The 18,959-nt window shown below is 33.6% G+C and overlaps 1 protein-coding gene across 1 annotated transcript in view; it reads left to right on the top strand.

Moving 5' to 3' along the window:
• Kcnh7 (potassium voltage-gated channel subfamily H member 7) overlaps nucleotides 1-18,959 on the top strand; it is a 462,823-nt gene that overhangs the window by 313,808 nt on the left and 130,056 nt on the right. The window lies entirely within an intron of this gene.

Raw genomic sequence — 18,959 nt, forward strand, 5'->3', positions numbered from 1 at the left:
CTTCATCACTCCAAGGTAGTAAATAAATTTACCTTTTTATTGGAATCTCTATGATTTCATATTTTAAAATGTGCAATACATTTTGAGTTTACTTTGGGGTACAGTACATGTTTATATTTTTATCTATGATTCTCAGTTGTTCTAACAGCATTTATTTAAAATTTCCACCAGAAATTTAAGATGTCACTTTTATCATGTACTTCATTATGTATTTGGGGCTATCTCTGAACTTGTTTATTTTTTTTTAATGGCTATTTATCTTCAGAATTATATTGTTTTACATATACAATTAGTGTTTGATCTCATTGATTGAATTTAATTTTTAGGTTTTTGGGTTATTTTAAATGAATTTTCAATATGAACTTTATAAATAACTTTTATAGATTCAGAACAAAATCCTTTTGATACTTATATTGGATTCACCTGGGCTTTATTAATTAACTTGAGTATTTAAGTAATTATAATGTTAAGTCATTTATTCTAAGAATATAAAATATATATTTACTTTTTTAAGTCTGAGTTTTATGTCATTCAGGGAATATTTAAATTTTTTCTAATTTGATTAATCTGCTTCATGGGCTTTAAATTGTTGTGTTGTTGTTGCTGCTGCCTGTGTTGCTAATATAAATCTTCTCTTTCATGATATCTTCTAATAATTTTTTTCAGTTTGTTAAATTTATGTCTTACTATCTTAGCAAATTCTTTTAGTTTGTAGTTTCATATACATTGAGTCTAATGAGTTTTTAAAATATTCTATTATATGAAATAGAGATTTTTTTCTTTCCAATTTGGGCACATCTCTTATCTAAATGTTCTGGCTATTACTTCCAATATATCATTAAAAGAAATTAACTGTGAACATTATCATGCCTTGTTCCTGATGTTTGTGTAAATGCCACCAGTGTTTCCCAATCACTCCAATGATGGCATATGGGTTGAGTTGCATGTACTTTGTAATTTTAAGGCAGTTTCCATTGACTTTCATTTATTAAGAACGGGTGTTCAAATTTGTACAAGTGCCTTTTAGCATCTCTGGTAATTGGTGCAGCATTCTTTCCTCCTTTCTGTGGTATTTTATAAATGAAGTTACTAACATGGAACCATTCTTACATCCCTGAAAGAACACAATATATTTCGTTTTGCAATATGCAATATTCTCTCATCTAATACTAACTTGGAATTCTATATCAATATTCATTAGGAACATTGAGGTGTAATTTTTGCATATAATATGCAATTTTCTCAGGTGATTAATTCATTAAAAATAGTTCAGAGTTTCTCTGTTTTCTTTGCTGTGGAATCATTGAAACAGGAGATAATCCACAGTTTTAAAGTTAGATGTGGTTGGTTCCCCTGTGAATTCATCTACTGGTATTTATTTGTAGAGTAGCTCTTTGACAAATTTGTTCATCTTTCTAGAGACTGATCTAAACAAAATATCAATTTTTTTTGACTAGGGTTGGTTTTGACAAATTTCATTTCCCTGGAAATATGTATTTAATTTTGATTTTTTTTTTGGCGGGGGGATACCAGGATTTGAACTCAGGGGCACTCAAACACTGAGCCACATCCCCAGCCCTATTTTGTATTTTATTTAGAGATCAGGTCTCACTTGAGTTGCTTAGCACCTTGCTTTTACTGAGGCTGGCTTTAAACTCACCATACTCCTGTCTCAGCCTCCCGAGTCTTTGGGATTACAGGTGTGCGCCACCACACTCAGCTAATGTTGATATTTGTAAAATCTGTTTTAATAGAATTTTGCAAAACAAACTTATGTTTCCAAACTTTCCTCTGTTCTGGTTATTTCATTCCTTAAATTTCTCATTTTTTAGTTTTATTTTCTCCATTTAGATTTTTAATAATTAGTGACTTTACTTCCAAAGAACTAAATTTTTATTAATTTTTTAAATTCTGTAATATTTAAGCTCACAAAATTTTGCTTTTATATTTATTAATTCAGTTTTTATTGGGTTATTTTATTGTATCTTTTCCATTTATTGGTTTATCTTTAAAAATCAATTTCTTAAATATGATTTTAAGGTCATATATCTTTTTCAAATTCATATAAGCTATATCTTATCAATACAGATATGTAATATTTTCAGTATTTTTTTCTAAAATATATGGAACCTTTGATTTCTTAGTTTTTAACTCAAGAGTACTTTACTGTGGATAGTTTTTAATTTTCCAGTAGAAAAGGTATTTTTACAAAGTATTATTTTTGTTAATAACTACTAGTTTTACTTTGTTAGATTCATAAAATGTTGTGCACATATATTTTTTATTTTGTAATTTTCTAATATTTGTTTTGTGTTTTATTATTTTATCAATTTTCATGAATGTGAATGTGTAATGAAAAGAATATACTATTAAAGAATATCTAAGTATGTGCTTTGCTGTCTACATTTTAAAGTTCTACCTTATTATGATGCTGTCTTATTACTCCTACTTACATTCTGTCTTTCAGATATGTCTTGGACTTTAAAATATACTCTTCTATTTTTAGGTTGTTTCTATTTCTCCTCATATTTCCTATAATTTTATTAATAGTACTAATGGTACTTATTTAATTGATGTTCACATTTTATAAATATTCATATAAATAATTTATTATTATTACTGTAATTTGGGCTTTACTGGTAAAAAAGCTATATTTTATGTTTAATAATTTTCCATCTCAGTTTTTTGGCATCTTAAATATGACACTTGGATCTTTTTCTCCCTTTTCTTTTCTATATTTTATTTTTTTTCTTTTTTTTTATTGGTTGTTCAAAACATTACATAGCTCTTGACATCTCATACTTCATACTTTAGATTCAAGTGGGTTATGAACTCCCATTATTACCCCGTATACAGATTGCAGAATCACATCGGTTACACATCCACATTATTACATAATGCCATATTAGTAACTGTTGTATTCTGCTACCTTTCCTATCCTCTACTACCCCTCCTCCCCTCCCCTCCCATCTTCTCTCTCTATCCCATCTGCTGTAATTTAATTCTCTCCCTTGTTTTTTTTTTCCTTTCCCCTCACAACCTCTTATATGTAATTTTGTATAACAATGAGGGTCTCCTTTCATTTCCATGCAATTTCCCTTTTCTCTCCTTTTCCCTCCCACCTCACGTCTCTGTTTAATGTTAATCTTTTCCTCTTGCTCTCCCTCCCTGCTCTGTTCTTAGTTGCTCTCATTATATCAAAGAAGACATTTGGCATTTGTCTTTTAGGGATTGGCTAGCTTTACTTAGCATAATCTGCTCTAATGCTATCCATTTCCCTGCAAATTCCATGATTTTGTCCTTTTTTAGTGCTGCATAATACTTCATTGTGTATAAATGCCACTTTTTTTTTTTTTAATCCATTCATCTATTGAAGGGCATCTGGGTTGGTTCCATAGTCTAGCTATTGTGAATTGTGCTGCTATGAACATCGATGTGGCAGTATCCCTGTAGTACGCTCTTTTAAGGTCTTCAGGGAATAGTCCGAGAAGGGCAATAGCTGGGTCAAATGGTGGTTCCATTCCCAGCTTTCCCAGGAATCTCCATACTGCTTTCCAAATTGGCCGCACCAATTTGCAGTCCCACCAGCAATGTACAAGAGTACCCCTTTCCCCACATCCTCGCCAGCACTTGTTGTTGTTTGACTTCATAATGGCTGCTAATCTTACTGGAGTGAGATGGTATCTTAAGACCTCAGTCTTTGTTTTAGTTTTGTCTTTTTAATGTAATGGTAAGTTAGGTTTTTCTTTGTTACTTATAATGCCACTTCTCTTTAACTGATAATAACCGCTTTAGGTATTTACATTTTTTGAAAAATTGATTTTTTTCCTAGTACTTATATTTATTTCACTTTTTTTTACTTTGTTTTTGTTTTCTGGAGACCATGTATTACTGTATTGCCACTGGCCTCTAACTCCTGGGCTCAAGCCATACTTTTTCCTCAACCTCCCAAACATCTGAGACTACAGGAATTTACCACTGAGCCTGTCTCCTTACTACTAACATATTCTAGTTTATCAAGTATAAGTTAAATATACTCAAAGTATTTTATTATGTTTTCTTTTGTTTTTCACTTTGTTGTTGTTTCAATTTTTGCTTTTCTTTTGATGTTTGGTAACACTTGCATTGTTTTCTAGTGGCTATCTTTATATAAAGACATAGAATATCATTTATGTGGAATTAGGCAGTTTGTGAAATTTACAGATTGGTTCTAAGAAAATCTTATATACTAAGTTTAATCCCTACCCCTTTTCATCAGACACTGTATTTTGTATTTTGATTCCCTATTTTGAGAAATAATAAAATTAGCTTATGAATCCTACACTCTCCTTTCCACAATGCAATTTTAGTTAATATCATTATATTTCTTAGTGCTCCTACATGTCCTTAGTCTCCTTTCAGTTTGTTGATCTAAATTGTTCCACTTGACTCCCATCTATTTACTAACAAGGCACTTAATTAGCTTATTTTGCATTTTTTTCTTCTACTCCCATTTTGTTTGGTGTGGTATAGCTTATCAAGTATATAAAGTGTATATACTTCTTAATTTTGTTTTGATCTTATATGTGTAGTGAAATGTTTGCATCAACTTGTCAATGATTCCCTAAGCATAACTTCTAAGACACAGCGTATTCTCTTCAGGAAAGTTTCTTGGGTGAAATGTTTGCAAGTTCTTTCCCTTGGTTTTTCTATAGCCTTGATATTTGAAGGCCAGCCAATATTGAAAAAGCCCCTCTGGTTCACACTTCGCTGCCCTGTGAGCCTGGTACAGGTTATTGCTTCCTTTTTTTGTGTTAACTATTACTGACAAGGAGTCTGATACCAACTGCTTAACAGACCTTTGTGATTTGGGTATCTGGAATCCTGTGCACTTTTTGTATCTCCTTCCATTATTTCTTCAGTAACTAGTGCTCAGTCTTGTTTTTAGTACTTTTTTACTCATTGTGGGTATTATTCTCCTGACGATGAACTCTTTGATATGGGGTTCAGCACTCAAAGGTGATGTCCTCCTCTTTTTCCTTTTTTATTCCACTTGACTCTTCCTTGCAGAGTGCATTTTTAGCCAATTCTGCTGGCATGGTCTTGGGTGTTTCTTTTCCTGTTTGTATATTGGCAGTAGTAAGTTCCTATTCTTCAATTACTTGTTATGCATGATTTATGGCACTATCTCTGTCCCTGTCCCTTAATGATTACTATGATTTTGAGGAGGATCCATGAAGAAATTAGAATTGAGGTGACATTGTCTATGAAAAACTAGAAGTCTTTCACAAAATGTTAGTATTTGAGAAAAGCATTTGCTATCCTTTATATTTTATATACATTCAAATAGCAAATATTTGTAATACAAAACCGTTGTCTCAAAAGCCTATGATATAAGCCTAAGTAGAATATTAAATCAAACCAACAAATAATTTTTGTAGTATCAATTACTTCCTTAGGTATGTCAAAATAACAGAAAGATGCTATTTTATTAAAGTAATATTGAGGCAAATATATTAATGTGATTCAAATATTCTGAATGTTTTAACCTGAACAATATTATACTTGGGAAAAACACACCAAAGTCCCAAATTCATCAGTCTTCCAAATAACATGTTCAGAAACAAAATTGAACTACTATAAAACTATTTTTATTCCAAAGTTGTCTTCTTGTATGTTGATGACTGTTTCAATTCTGTTTTATTTTCCACTAATATATTCAGCCCTTATTGAATGACTCCTGGGAGTAAACTTCAGCTAATGTCAGCCTTTATTCCTGTAATGAATATCAATAACATCATTTGTTTGAGAGAATGCCTAGTTTAGTTCCTTCATTGTCTCCTCAAATTTTTCATTTTTCCCATGGGATTTTTTTTAATGGTCCATCAAATTGGATGGAAATGAAAATGAGAGGAGTACATCTGCAGTAGGACAGAGAAAGGGATTTTAAAAATAATAATAATAATGTGTTCATTTAAAACTGAAATGCAAACAAAGAATTGAAACTTTGGTTTCCCAAATGGAAGATAACCAATATTATGTATAATATTCGATCTATGCAACTTTATATTCAATTAAAGTGGTATTTCATGTGCAAGTCATGAAAAATACAGTGGAGATTCTGTACCTTATTTTGTGAACATCAGTAGTTTCCTTGTGTTATGCTGTCACCCACCCAGGGAGGCACTGGACAGAGTATGACTATACAGAAAAATTGGCTTCCAGAGTATTTCAGAGGCCCATTGTTTACAACCAGTATGTCGTTTTTAACTGCACCCTTTTGAACTTATGTGGTCTATATCTCCCTTTACTTGGTGTCAGTATTTTAAGAATTGATTGTTAAATTAAGCAGAAAAGTTTAATAAGTAGAAATAATGTGTGATAACATTTGATACATCCAATTACTACTTGATATTATGTCATCTTTGGCAAACACTCGTGATTATTTTCTCTTAAAGTACTATTTTAGTGCTAGTGCAAATAATGATTTTGACTATTTCAAACATTGTTGTTTGAGAGGAAGGAAGAAAAGAAATACAGAAGGAAGGAAGTAAAGATGATCAAATTCCAATCCACCTTATTGCAAACACTTCTTAAACTCAAAATAATAATATTATTTCCAACCTACCGTCCAAGTGCAAGGTTTAATATCACTTGAAGTGATCAGAAATGGAACTGTGGTTACAAAGAAGTGTATGATGATACATATAAAGCAAATTTCAATCTGGCATTATCCTTAACCACTGCTTAACTTCTTACGTAAATAAAGTGAATATAATTGTGTGTATATGTGTGTGTGTGTGTCTGTGTGTGTGTGTGTGTGAGAGAGAGAGAGAGGGAGAGAACACATGCACATGTGTGTGTATGTCCCAGGGAGGTAGGACTTAAGTTAGAGTAGTGGGAAAAGGAAAAATGTTACTGTTTTTGTTTTGTTTTGTTTTGTTTTGGAAAGAATGTGAGTTTCCATGAATTTAACTCCTTCTGAAATGTAGAGGAAAAACTGTGGTGTGACAATATAAGAGGTACAGATTTTTAAAAATAAAGCTTTAAAATGAGATTATCAAGGAAAAGAAAAAGTGCTAAATGCACAATAGAAAAGATAAAGCATTAAAAGCGACTATGATTAAAGAACCTGAATAAGTTCTGGAGAACAGAGACTTGTTTCATGAAGTAGTAGATTATTCCTCAGTTTAAATCTCTAACTTTCAGAGTCAAGGGCCCTACACAAGAAAAGTAAGGAGATTTATTTGGGAAAATTGAGTTATTCACAAACTTATTCTCTGTGTGAGATATAAGACCAGCCACATATGTATTTACCATTTATGTCCCTTTGAATGAAACAACTACAGATAAAAATGTTATTTTTAATTGGTATACTTATCAAATTAATAAATACTGCACTCTGAGCCAATTAACTTCTACATAATAAATATAAATAGCAAATAAAAGATATGAACGTTTTTCTAAATGATGGCTTCTCTAAAATTATGCAATCTGAAACAATGAAATGATACAAGAAAATTTTACTTTTCTTACTAGATATAAGAAGACACTTCTAAAGGAGCTAATACCAATGGAAAGAGTTGTTCTCTTTTGTTCCTATTTTAATATCTCTGCTATGAAATATTTCTACAGTGCAGAATAGAACCAAATTATGGGTTAATGTTTATACTATTAATGTTTAGGCTTCTTATTTTTAAAATAGATTTATCCATTTTAAATAAGATATTTTGAAGTATAATTTTAAATTATTGAAAAATATATTTGAATTTTACATGTCTTCTATTCTAAAACATATATCTGGTATCATATTCTGGTTAAAAATATATACACTGTAATTTGCTAAAGTTTTATTGAGAGAGTTGAGAGGAAACTAAATTAAACAAAAAATCTTGATTGAACAATATACTTCCAAACAGAAAAAGAGTGTTTTTCTTTTTAATCTTTTTTTTTTTTTTTTTTTTTTTTTTTTTTATTGGTTGTTCAAAACATTACACAGCTCATGACATATCATCTTCCATACATTTGATTCAAGTGGGTTATGAACTCCCATTTTTTACCCCAAATACAAGTTGCAGAATCACATCGGTTACACATCCACATTTTTACATAATACCATATTAGTGACTGTTGTATTCTGCTACCTTTCCTATCCCCTACTATCCCCCCTCCCCTTCCCTCTCATCTTCCCTCTCTACCCCATCTGCTGTTGTTTAATTCTCTCCCTTGTTTTTTTTTTTTTTCCCCTTTCCCCTCACAAACTCTTATATGTAATTTTGTGTAACAATGAGGGTCTCCTTCCATTTCCATAGTTTCCCTTCTCTCTCCCTTTCTCTCCCCCCACTCGTCTCTTGTTTAATGTTAATCTTTTCCTCATGCTCTTCTTCCCTGTTCTGATCTTAGTTGCTCTCTTTATATCAAGGAAGACATTTGGCATTTGTTTTTTAAGGATTGGCTAGCTTCACTTAGCATAATCTGCTCTAATGCCATCCATTTCCCTGCAAAATCCATGATTTTGTCATTTTTTAGTGCTGCGTAATACTCCATTGTGTATAAATGCCACAGTTTTTTAATCCATTCATCTATTGAAGGGCATCTGGGTTGATTCCAAAGTCTAGCTATTGTGAATTGTGCTGCCATGATCATTGATGTGGCAGTATCCCTATAGTATGCTCTTTTAAGGTCCTCAGGGAATAGACCGAGAAGGGCGATAGCTGGGTCAAATGGTGGTTCCATTCCCAGCTTTCCTAGGAATCTCCATACTGCTTTCCATATTGGCCGCACCAGTTTGCAGTTCCACCAGCAATGTACAAGTGTACCCTTTTCCCCACATCCTCGCCAGCACTTATTGTTGCTTGACTTCATAATGGCTGCCAATCTTACTGGAGTGAGATGGTATCTTAGGGTGGTTTTGATTTGCATTTCTCTGACTGCTAGAGATGGTGAGCATTTTTTCATGTACTTATTGATAGATTGTATGTCCTCCTCTGAGAAGTGTCTGTTCAGGTCCTTCGCCCATTTGTTGATAGGGTTGTTTGTTATCTTGTTGTTTAATTTTTTGAGTTCTTTGTATATTCTGGATATTAGGGCTCTATCTGAAGTGTGAGGAGTAAAGATTTGTTCCCAGGATGTAGGTTCCCTATTTACCTCTCTTATTGTTTCTCTTGCTGAGAAAAAACTTTTTAGTTTGAGTAAGTCCCATTTGTTGATTCTAGTTATTAACTTTTGTGCTATGGGCGTCCTATTAAGGAATTTGGAGCCCGACCCCACAATGTGTAGATTGAAGCCAACTTTTTCTTCTATCAGGTGCAGAGTCTCTGATTTGATATCTAGGTCCTTGATCCATTTTGAATTTACTTTTGTGCATGGCGAGAGAAAGGGGTTCAGCTTCATTTTGTTGCATATGGATTTCCAGTTTTCCCAGCACCATTTGTTGAAGATGCTATCCTTTCTCCATTGCATGCTTTTAGCGCCTTTATCAAATATAAGAAAGTTGTAATTTTGTGGATTGGTCTCTGTGTCCTCTATTCTGTACCATTGATCCACCTTCCTGTTTTGGTACCAGTACCATGCTGTTTTTGTTACTATTGCTCTGTAGTACAGTTTGAAATCTGGTATCGCTATACCTCCCGATTCACACTTCCTGCTTAGAATTGCTTTTGCTATTCTGGGTCTTTTGTTTTTCCATATGAATTTCATGATAGCTTTATCTATTTCTACCAGAAATGCCGTTGGGATTTTGATTGGCATTGCATTGAACCTGTAGAGAACTTTGGGTAATATCGCCATTTTGATGATGTTGGTTCTGCCTATCCATGAACAGGGTACATTTTTCCATCTTCTAAGATCTTCTTCTATCTCTCTCTTTAGGGTTCTGTAGTTTTCATTGTATAAATCTTTCACCTCTTTTGTTAGGTTGATTCCCAAGTATTTTATTTTTTTTGAGGATATTGTGAATGGGGTGGTTTTCCTCATTTCCATTTCAGAAGTTTTGTTACTGATATACAGGAATGCCTTTGATTTATGCGTGTTGATTTTATATCCTGCCACTTTGCTGAATTCATTTATCAGTTCTAGTAGTTTCTTTGTAGACCCTTTTGGGTCTTCTAAGTATAGGATCATATCGTCCGCAAATAGTGATATTTTAAGTTCTTCTTTTCCTATTTTTATGCCTTTAATTTCTCTTGTCTGTCTAATTGCTCTGGCTAGTATTTCAAGGACTAAATTAAATAGAAGTGGTGAGAGAGGGCATCCCTGTCTTGTTCCAGAGTTTAGTGGGAATGCCTTCAGTTTTTCTCCATTTAGAATGATGCTAGCCTGAGGCTTAGCATATATAGCTTTTACAATGTTGAGGTAAGTTCCTGTTATCCCCAGTTTTTCTAGTGTTTTGAACATAAAAGGATGCTGTACTTTGTCGAATGCTTTTTCTGCATCTATCGAGACGATCATATGGTTCTTATCTTTAAGTCTATTGATGTGGTGAATAATATTTATTGATTTCCGTATATTGAACCAACCTTGCATCCCAGGGATGAATCCTACTTGATCATGGTGCACAATTTTTTTGATATGCTTTTGTATTCGATTCGCCAGGATTTTATTGAGAATTTTTGCATCTATGTTCATTAGAGATATTGGTCTGTAGTTTTCTTTCTTTGAAGTGTCTTTGTCTGGTTTCGGGATCAGGGTGATGTTGGCCTCATAGAATGAATTTGGAAGAGCTCCTTCTTTTTCTATTTCTTGAAATAGCTTGAAAAGTATTGGTGTTAATTCTTCTTTGAAGGTTTTGTAAAACTCCGCTGTATACCCATCTGGTCCAGGGCTTTTTTTGGTTGGTAGTCTTTTGATGGCTTCTTCTATTTCTTCCTTTGTTATTGGTCTGTTTAAATTGTGTGTGTCTTCCTGACTCAATCTGGGCAGCTCATATGACTTAAGAAATTTATCGATGTCTTCACTGTCTTCTATTTTAAAAGCTATTTAAGTCATTAATAAAAATTGGCTTTCAACTTATATTCCCAAAGAGATTTTTAAAATAATATTTTCACTTCTTTTATCAACGTAAAATACTTTTTATTTCAATTTAGGTTGATTTAGTGTTGCCATCACCATCAAAAATCCACAAAATATCAAGACTTTGCTAATATTTAGACATTTCCTAATGCACAATAGGCTCAAGTTAAATTTTCCTTATTCTCAAGAAGATATTGAATGTTATCAAGTAAATAAATGATTACACTACCTGTCAAAAACTATATATGAAATACATTTTTTTTCTTTTAAGATTCTTCACCATTTTCCTTAGCAATATTGTGAACCTTCTCACTTGAATCTGATCCTAAATCCACTCTTTTATTCCCCCACAGATGACCTCACCTCTGATGTCTCAGAGCCGAGCCATGGGAAGGCTTGGGGTGAGAATGCCCTAAACAGCCCACCCTCAATCAATGTGTCTCACTGGGAAGTGAGATGGGTCAGACTCCATTCTTTCAATGCATCTGCACTGATGGCCCCTCTCTTGCCAATGTTTTCTACTGGCTCCTTCTTCTGTTGCTCATACTCATGCTGCTGAAAATAAATAACTTACTTTTCAACAGACACATTTTGTTTATATCACATCATATTTTTTAAAGTTTTAATTAGTTAAATGTGTTGCCAACATGTTGAAAAATGGAATATTACACATTAAAATTAGGATATCTGGCATACACACTTACACACACACACACACACAGCTACACATCCTACATAATAAGAACAGAATACTGGCCACCTACTTTAGATGGGGCATGCTTTCCAGTTTGTTGCATTCCTCACGTCTCCTTATTTTTGTTGTTGTTTTTGGTTTTGTTTGTTTGTTTTAGTGCTGGGGACCCCACCCAGGGCCTTGTACATGTTAGGCAAGTGCTCTGCCACAGAGACACAAATCACATCTCCCTTAACTCTATTCCTAAACACTGCTTAATCTTTCAGGAGGTTCTTTTCTTCTTCCTCGCTTCATAGTCATCTTCTATATAAATCCTATTTGGACAAACTTGTCTGTTACATATGGAAAAAAGACCTTCTCAAGAATCATTATACTCTTTAGACTCAAAACTTTCTTTAGACTTTTCTCATTACTTACAATCTTGTGTTTCCACCTGCTCAATGGATATATGCTTTGGAAAATTTAATATTTCTGGAAGATTTAGCATTTTAAGCTAAAATTTAAGGTTCTATCTGGAACAACCATATAACCTATCCCACCAAAAATTGTTCAGCTTCATTCATAACGAATGGTATCATCATCCAAGCCACCTAAGCCAGAAATTCTAGCATGATGCTAAGCTTCTCCTTCCCTCTAATCCTCTCAACTCTTTGCCAATGGGTGGTCAAAACAGACCTCTTAAATATCTCTCCCATTCATCCTACAGTAAATTCTTTGCTCAGACTTTCAACACCTCTTATTTGGACTGAAAAATAGTCTCATAATTTTATCCCTGCTTTTGGCTTCTTTTCTTCAGGATAATATGTAAATTTAAAATAGATCATAATAATCCATTATTTATAGCCCTTGCAGTGTTTCTCTATTGCCCCAGAATATAAAACTGCAAAGCCCTAAGTGTGCATAAATACAAGACCTTCCATATGGCTTCTGATGCTTCCTCAGCTTCATCTCCCATCACATCCCTTACTTCACAAAAGTTTTCTCGAAACCGCTATTCATTTCATGCCATTTCATTTGCATAACATAGTATCCCCTCTGATAAAATATAATAGTGATGATTCCTCCTAGCATACTTATTCCTGAGGACTTTCCCCCTGTTTAGCATTCTCCCCTGAGACTTGATCCTGCCCATGTTCCCTCAACTACATTAGTAACATTGTTCACCTAGTAGACAATAAAATAAGTGAATGAAGGCATCACAGAATAAAACCAGAAAGTGAGGTGAGGATATGGAATACTACAGGACAAATTCCTTATTTAAATTGCCAGGAACCTTTCATCTCTATCTCATAGCAGGGACATTGTATGTTCTTTCAACTATGTCTATATTTTGCAAATAGTGCGTACCCAGTATTTGTGGGTAGAAAACATAAATAAATGAATACATTAATTTTGCATTGGATGATTTACTTTTTTTCTGCTGAATGAACATTGGCCACATTGACAAGTCAGTGATTCTCCAAGTAAAAGACCATCAGCATTATTTTTCAACATGCTTGAAATGCATGTCCTTTGCCCCATACCAGAACACTTGATTCAGAAACACAGAAATTCAACAATCTGTGGTTTAACAAATATTTCAAGTCATTCTGACACCCATGAAAATTTGAAAGCCACAGTCTAAGTTAATTAACAATGAGATAAAAACCATAAAAATGGATTTTAAGTAAAACTAATTTTAAGTAAAACACAAAATAAGCTCAAATTTCTATAGTATCTTATTCTGACAGTAATTTTCAGAAATAAACTTTTGCATTTAATCTTATTAAGGTACTGTAAAGGATATATCGTTATCTTTGAAAAGATTAAAATCATACTCTACTAATCAAAGAGAATCCTACTCCTTTTCTTACTAATATTAAAGTTTGAATTATTCTAAAAGCATCTACTGAAGCTAAGTTGATGCTTACAAAATATAGCCAATAATTTAGACAATTATCTAGCTAATTTAAGCTACTAAAAACATATTCATATGTTATGGAGTCGCTCTGGATAATTAACACATAAAATATACATTTGTCTCAACAGCTGCATTACTCCCCCAAATGTATATCTGTTTTCAGACCCCAAGCTAATGGACAAAGAAATTTTCTGTAGAACTGAAGCTCATTTATAAAAGGGTTTCACAGTGTTTTTACTATTCTCCTTTGGAGCTGAAAGTCATTCTTTAATTCAAAGATGAAGAGTGGTAGTAACAGAATGTCCCATTCAGCAAGCACTCCTATACAATTAATCCATTATTCAGATGAATTTAATTAAAGGTTTTAAAATGTAACTAATTGTTTACTATTATCATGTATTTGGAAGTCTCCTCATTCTGAAAATTAAATTTGATATAGAAAAAGGAAACATGTCATGGTTGCCAAAAGAAATCTGGGAAAAGTTCAGTCATAGATGTAATCAAATTTGTGTCATATCCACCTAGCATTTGGACAATATGTATTTCTCAGGTCAAGAAAATTGCTAGTAAAAATTATGCATTATTCCTTCATTAACAATGGATGTAAGTGAATGCCCAGATCCTCATACACATTCCAGAGAGGCCCCCAAGTGAATATCATTTGGAAGGTTTTGTAACCTAGCAATACCAGAATCCAGGACAGTTCCTATTCAAACAGCATTTGGGAAACTGGTGTCTGTCCCATTTGTGTTTGGAACTTTCCATTAAGAGAGTCTTTATTGATGTGATGACTGCATGTTCATCCAAGATCAATCTAGGTTACAGTATTATCACTTTTGCCAGATTTGAATGCACTCTTTAACTTGACATTTGGAAAAGGAAGAAATTTATCAGAGAGAAACTAAATTACAGTATAAGTAAATCATGAATAGATTTATTAAGCAGTTATTTTACACATTAGAAACTAATTAAGTGTATATAATACTAGTGTGTTTGCTCTATTTTCCAGCTTCTCTTAACAGAAAGATTTTAACCTTGAGTGGCTTAAAGCACCCATCACCTTGTCCTCTCTTCTCCCTTATTCCAATGTATATTTTCTGCCTCTTTGCTCTCATGATTACCTGGCCAGTCTGGAAGCAATGCCTCTCAGATAACATCAACATTTTTGGACCTGTTTGCAGACATGCACTGGTATTGGTGGCCACTACATCTTCTCATGCCTGGCTGCTGCACTGACTTCCCCGACCTCTGCCTCTGCCTCGGGACTCACATTACTTCAAGATTCCAATTTGGTCCTACACTCACTGTAATTTTGTAAAAACACACTTTTTTTTCTAGTATGTTTCACAGAGTTCTTAGTTTCTCAAGGCATTCACTGATCACTTCTGCTCCTTTGAGGAGCCTTATATTTAGCTTCAGGTCCACAAGGTCATACCCTCATCACAAGATCTGTTAATCACTAGCACCAAAACTGCACTGGCTGTGCTGGTGAGATCCTCACTCACCGATCAGGGTAACCACTTTATCAGTACTGAGTTCACACTTAGTGGTACTTTTTCCCAGTTTAGCTGCTAAGTCCTTTCAAAATGTTCTGGATTGTTCTAGCAGCCCATAAGCATTATATACCTCTTAAATATTTAGCAATAAGAAAGAGTCTTCTCCTTTCAGGGTGCCTCTATAAAAATTGTCTCCCCAAAATGAAAAAGCAGACATATCAATCAACTTCCCTATATCTCCCATCAAATTTGATCTTTTATTCTCTTTGACTCTAGGATTAAAATCACATTTCTTTATACATACAGGATTATCTGGCTGAAAAACAAATTCCCACTTATTTTTAGGCTTCCAATTCAAGTGTCAGATATATGAGTATCCTAACTTTAGAAAGACATGCTGATATTATTTCATACATCTTTATTTGTGTCATAATAACTGACTGGAATTAATTCATGAGATGACTTCTTCAGACCAGAAGATGCCCCTCTCTCCCTTTCTGTACTGGACACTATGGTATAAAGTCCAGACCCCTTCATTCTGACTGGGACAACCTAGCTGTTTAGAGCACTGACTGCATCTGGTACCCAGCTCTGCCCTCACTGGGAATTGTAATCAAAGGCAGGGAACTACCTCATCCAGGGTTATGACCTCTATGGGGTGACTATCACCAGTGACTGGCTGATGCAGAGATACAAAGGCCAGATACCTTGACTTCATTTAGCAGACTGATTGTGGGACCAAATTGGAATCTTGAAATAATAGGAGTCTTAGGGCAGTAGATAGAGGTCATGGGGAAGTTATTGCTGCAGCGAGGCATGAGAACAATCACTGTAGAGGCAGCAACCCTAAAGTGTTCTCCCAGCTCCACAGCTCCCAGGAGGCTTGGCTAAAGCTTCAGTTTAACTTCTGCTTCCAATCCTGCCTTCCTTAGAGATACATCTCCTGAGAATACTCCCCGTTAAATCTTTTGTACTATTTGCAGGGATTTAATCTTAGATACTCTCCCACCACCACAAATTACCACGAATCCTCCATGAGGGGCAAGACAAGACCTCTGTTTATGGACTTTACAGCATCCCCAAATCCACTTCACTCCACACTCATGGACACTCCTTCCTGGCCCAGCTAGTCTCTGGTTGGCATGACTAATTGCATTTAAGATTCTCTCCACTTTGCAGGCCATAATTCAATTAAGTAAATTAATTGAGCAAGAATTAAATCATTTTAATTTATATTTTAATGGATTTCCATAGAAAAATAATTAGATAAGCAAAACTCTAAAAATTTGTAGAAATAATGAGAAATTGAAGCAAGGACATGATTGAGAACTAACAGTTAAGTTATATCATGAGGAATTTCAATGATTAAAAATAGATGTCGACTTTTACAGAATTATTTGTTCTTCCCCCCAAAAGATATTGTTTTTAATATCCTATGTGTTAGCAAATGTACACCTTCTTCAATAAAAATAATGTGTTCAAACAAAATTTTCATCATATAAGTAGTTTCTCAGAACTTTTTATTTTTCTGGGAATGTGTAAATCTCTGAAAGCCTTATTATTTTTTTTTTAATTTCACATTTATTGGGCATTTTATGAGAGGCTAAATATTATCTACTTTAATTATTCAAGTATGAAAATAAATATAATAAAATCTGAATAGTTACAGTATTTTTTTCATTGTTAAGATTCATAAGAATAGTACACTTATCTACGTTTTATATTTCATGCCTGAAAGTGTTAGCACTGAGCAAATTTCTCAATGTGCATTCTTTCCGGATGAACTACTGTTAGACAACTAAATCTGTAATGCAATATAACATGATCATATTAACCTAGTGATGCAGAAAAGACCATCTGTACCACCTTGGATATGCCTGCACTATAAGAGCAAACTAAAAGCCTTGTGTGGTCATTACTTTAAGAAAGCCAGTGAACTATTTTTAAAGGAGGAGGGTAATGTAACTGATGAAGAATGAATAAAACTAGGCACTGACCTTCAATGTATTGTAATAAGCTTACAAAATTGATTTGTAAACTACTTTATAACTCAATTTCATGTTCATTAAAAACTAATCAAATGACTTCGATGTAGTTCACTGATTTTTAACTTGACAATTTACCTGATCATATAAAAGTTGCTGGTGAAAATATGTAACAATGCTTGCAAAACAATTATTGCCATGCACTGCCATATTTAATCTTATTTGTGCAGACTGGGTACTCTCATCTTTATTAGTCAAGAGTCTTATGTAGAATGTACTTGGGGTTTGTCTTTGCATAGTGTCGTGTCTTTTATCAAAGAGATAATTCTTATTTCAATTATATTAAAAACTTTTAACTCCTAGACCATGAATGAAAGGTTGCAATAGCAAATTAGGCTGCTAAATTCTAAAATGTTTTGTAACATGTACTTTATATAAACTTTGCTAGATGATGAGGAGCTTGACACTTGTATATTCTAGAATCAGAATGGTAGCAATCAATAACCTCTGTAAAATGGTGAAATGTGTAGGTAAGACCATCCACTGACAATAAAAGTTGTTTCAGGTATATATGGCACGGCATTTAGTTCACCCCCCCATAAACTGTCGAGTTATACTTAATCATTTTAGTTAATATGAGTCAATACAGTTCTGGGAGGTTAAGATTAATTAGGAGTGCAAGAGAAATTAAATATTCTAGTTTTCTATAGTCAAAATTGAGCATATTCTCAGTTAAGCTTAGAACCTGTCTATGGAAATCCATCCATCATACCATAATCAGACTCTCAATCATGACTAGACTCAATAGTGAGCAAAACAGACAGGTGCCCTTCCCTGAGGAGGCCTCTACTCCATTTGCTGGACAATCAGCAAATGTGTAATTATTATCTGTGTGAAAAACATAAAGTGGTGCTAATATGGTTCAGAAAAAAAGGAAAAACTTCCTTAAGAAAATAACTGTGGGGCACAATCCCAAAAAAGAAGGAAACCTGGAGTCTGACAGACACACAGGCCTCCAGAGGAATTAAACAGTCCTCATGGATGGATTCCAGATAGTAAGGAGGATAGCTAATGCTTCAGGGTGGAGGAATTTTGTATTCATTTCCAAAGCAAGACATTGGGACAGAAGTGAGGATTAGGCAATAGTGTATATGATCAGCTGTGAAGTTTTTAAAAGGCATAAAATATTATTTTAAGGATGGATAATAAGGTAAATATGAACATATTAAAAGTGGATTATCACTCTATTACAAGAAATCCGGTGAATCATTATAGTAGCTTAGAGCCAGGGTACAGTAGTAGAAGTAAGAAAAATGGAAACATTCAGAAGATATTCAGAAGATGAAAAATGAACACAATTAGGGGATTGATTGATACAATTGGATGTAAGTAATGGGTATGAGATAGAACAATTTCTATAATGACCCTCAAGTCTAAGTCTGATCCATCTGGATGGATGTAATGCCATTCACTGAAAAAAGGCTAGGCGTGGAGGGATAGATTACAAGATCAGAATTTGCTATAAGATTTTGAGATGTTTTTATGATTTCTAAGTAGAAATGTTGGTGACACCATTAGATATGCAAGTTAGAAACTCATAGTTCAGACCAGACTAGAGATATACATTTGTGAGTCATTCAATTAAAGAGAACTGAAAATATATGTGTAGGTAAGACCATCACTGAAATTAATAAACTCAAAATGTAGAAAATTTCATGAGTTTTCATAAGTATTTTTGCATGTCTTAGAGCCATCTGCAATGCACTTAAAAGTCCATAGTAAATTATTAAAGAATGATACCATGATATTTTAAGAATATGAAAAGATGGAAATCCTGTAGACCAAAAATATAAGATGAATAACCAGAAAAGCAACATATAATTATAAATCCATAG

Source organism: Marmota flaviventris, chromosome 11 (genome assembly GCF_047511675.1).
Source record: "Marmota flaviventris isolate mMarFla1 chromosome 11, mMarFla1.hap1, whole genome shotgun sequence".
In the NCBI taxonomy this organism is placed as follows: Eukaryota; Metazoa; Chordata; class Mammalia; order Rodentia; family Sciuridae; genus Marmota; species Marmota flaviventris.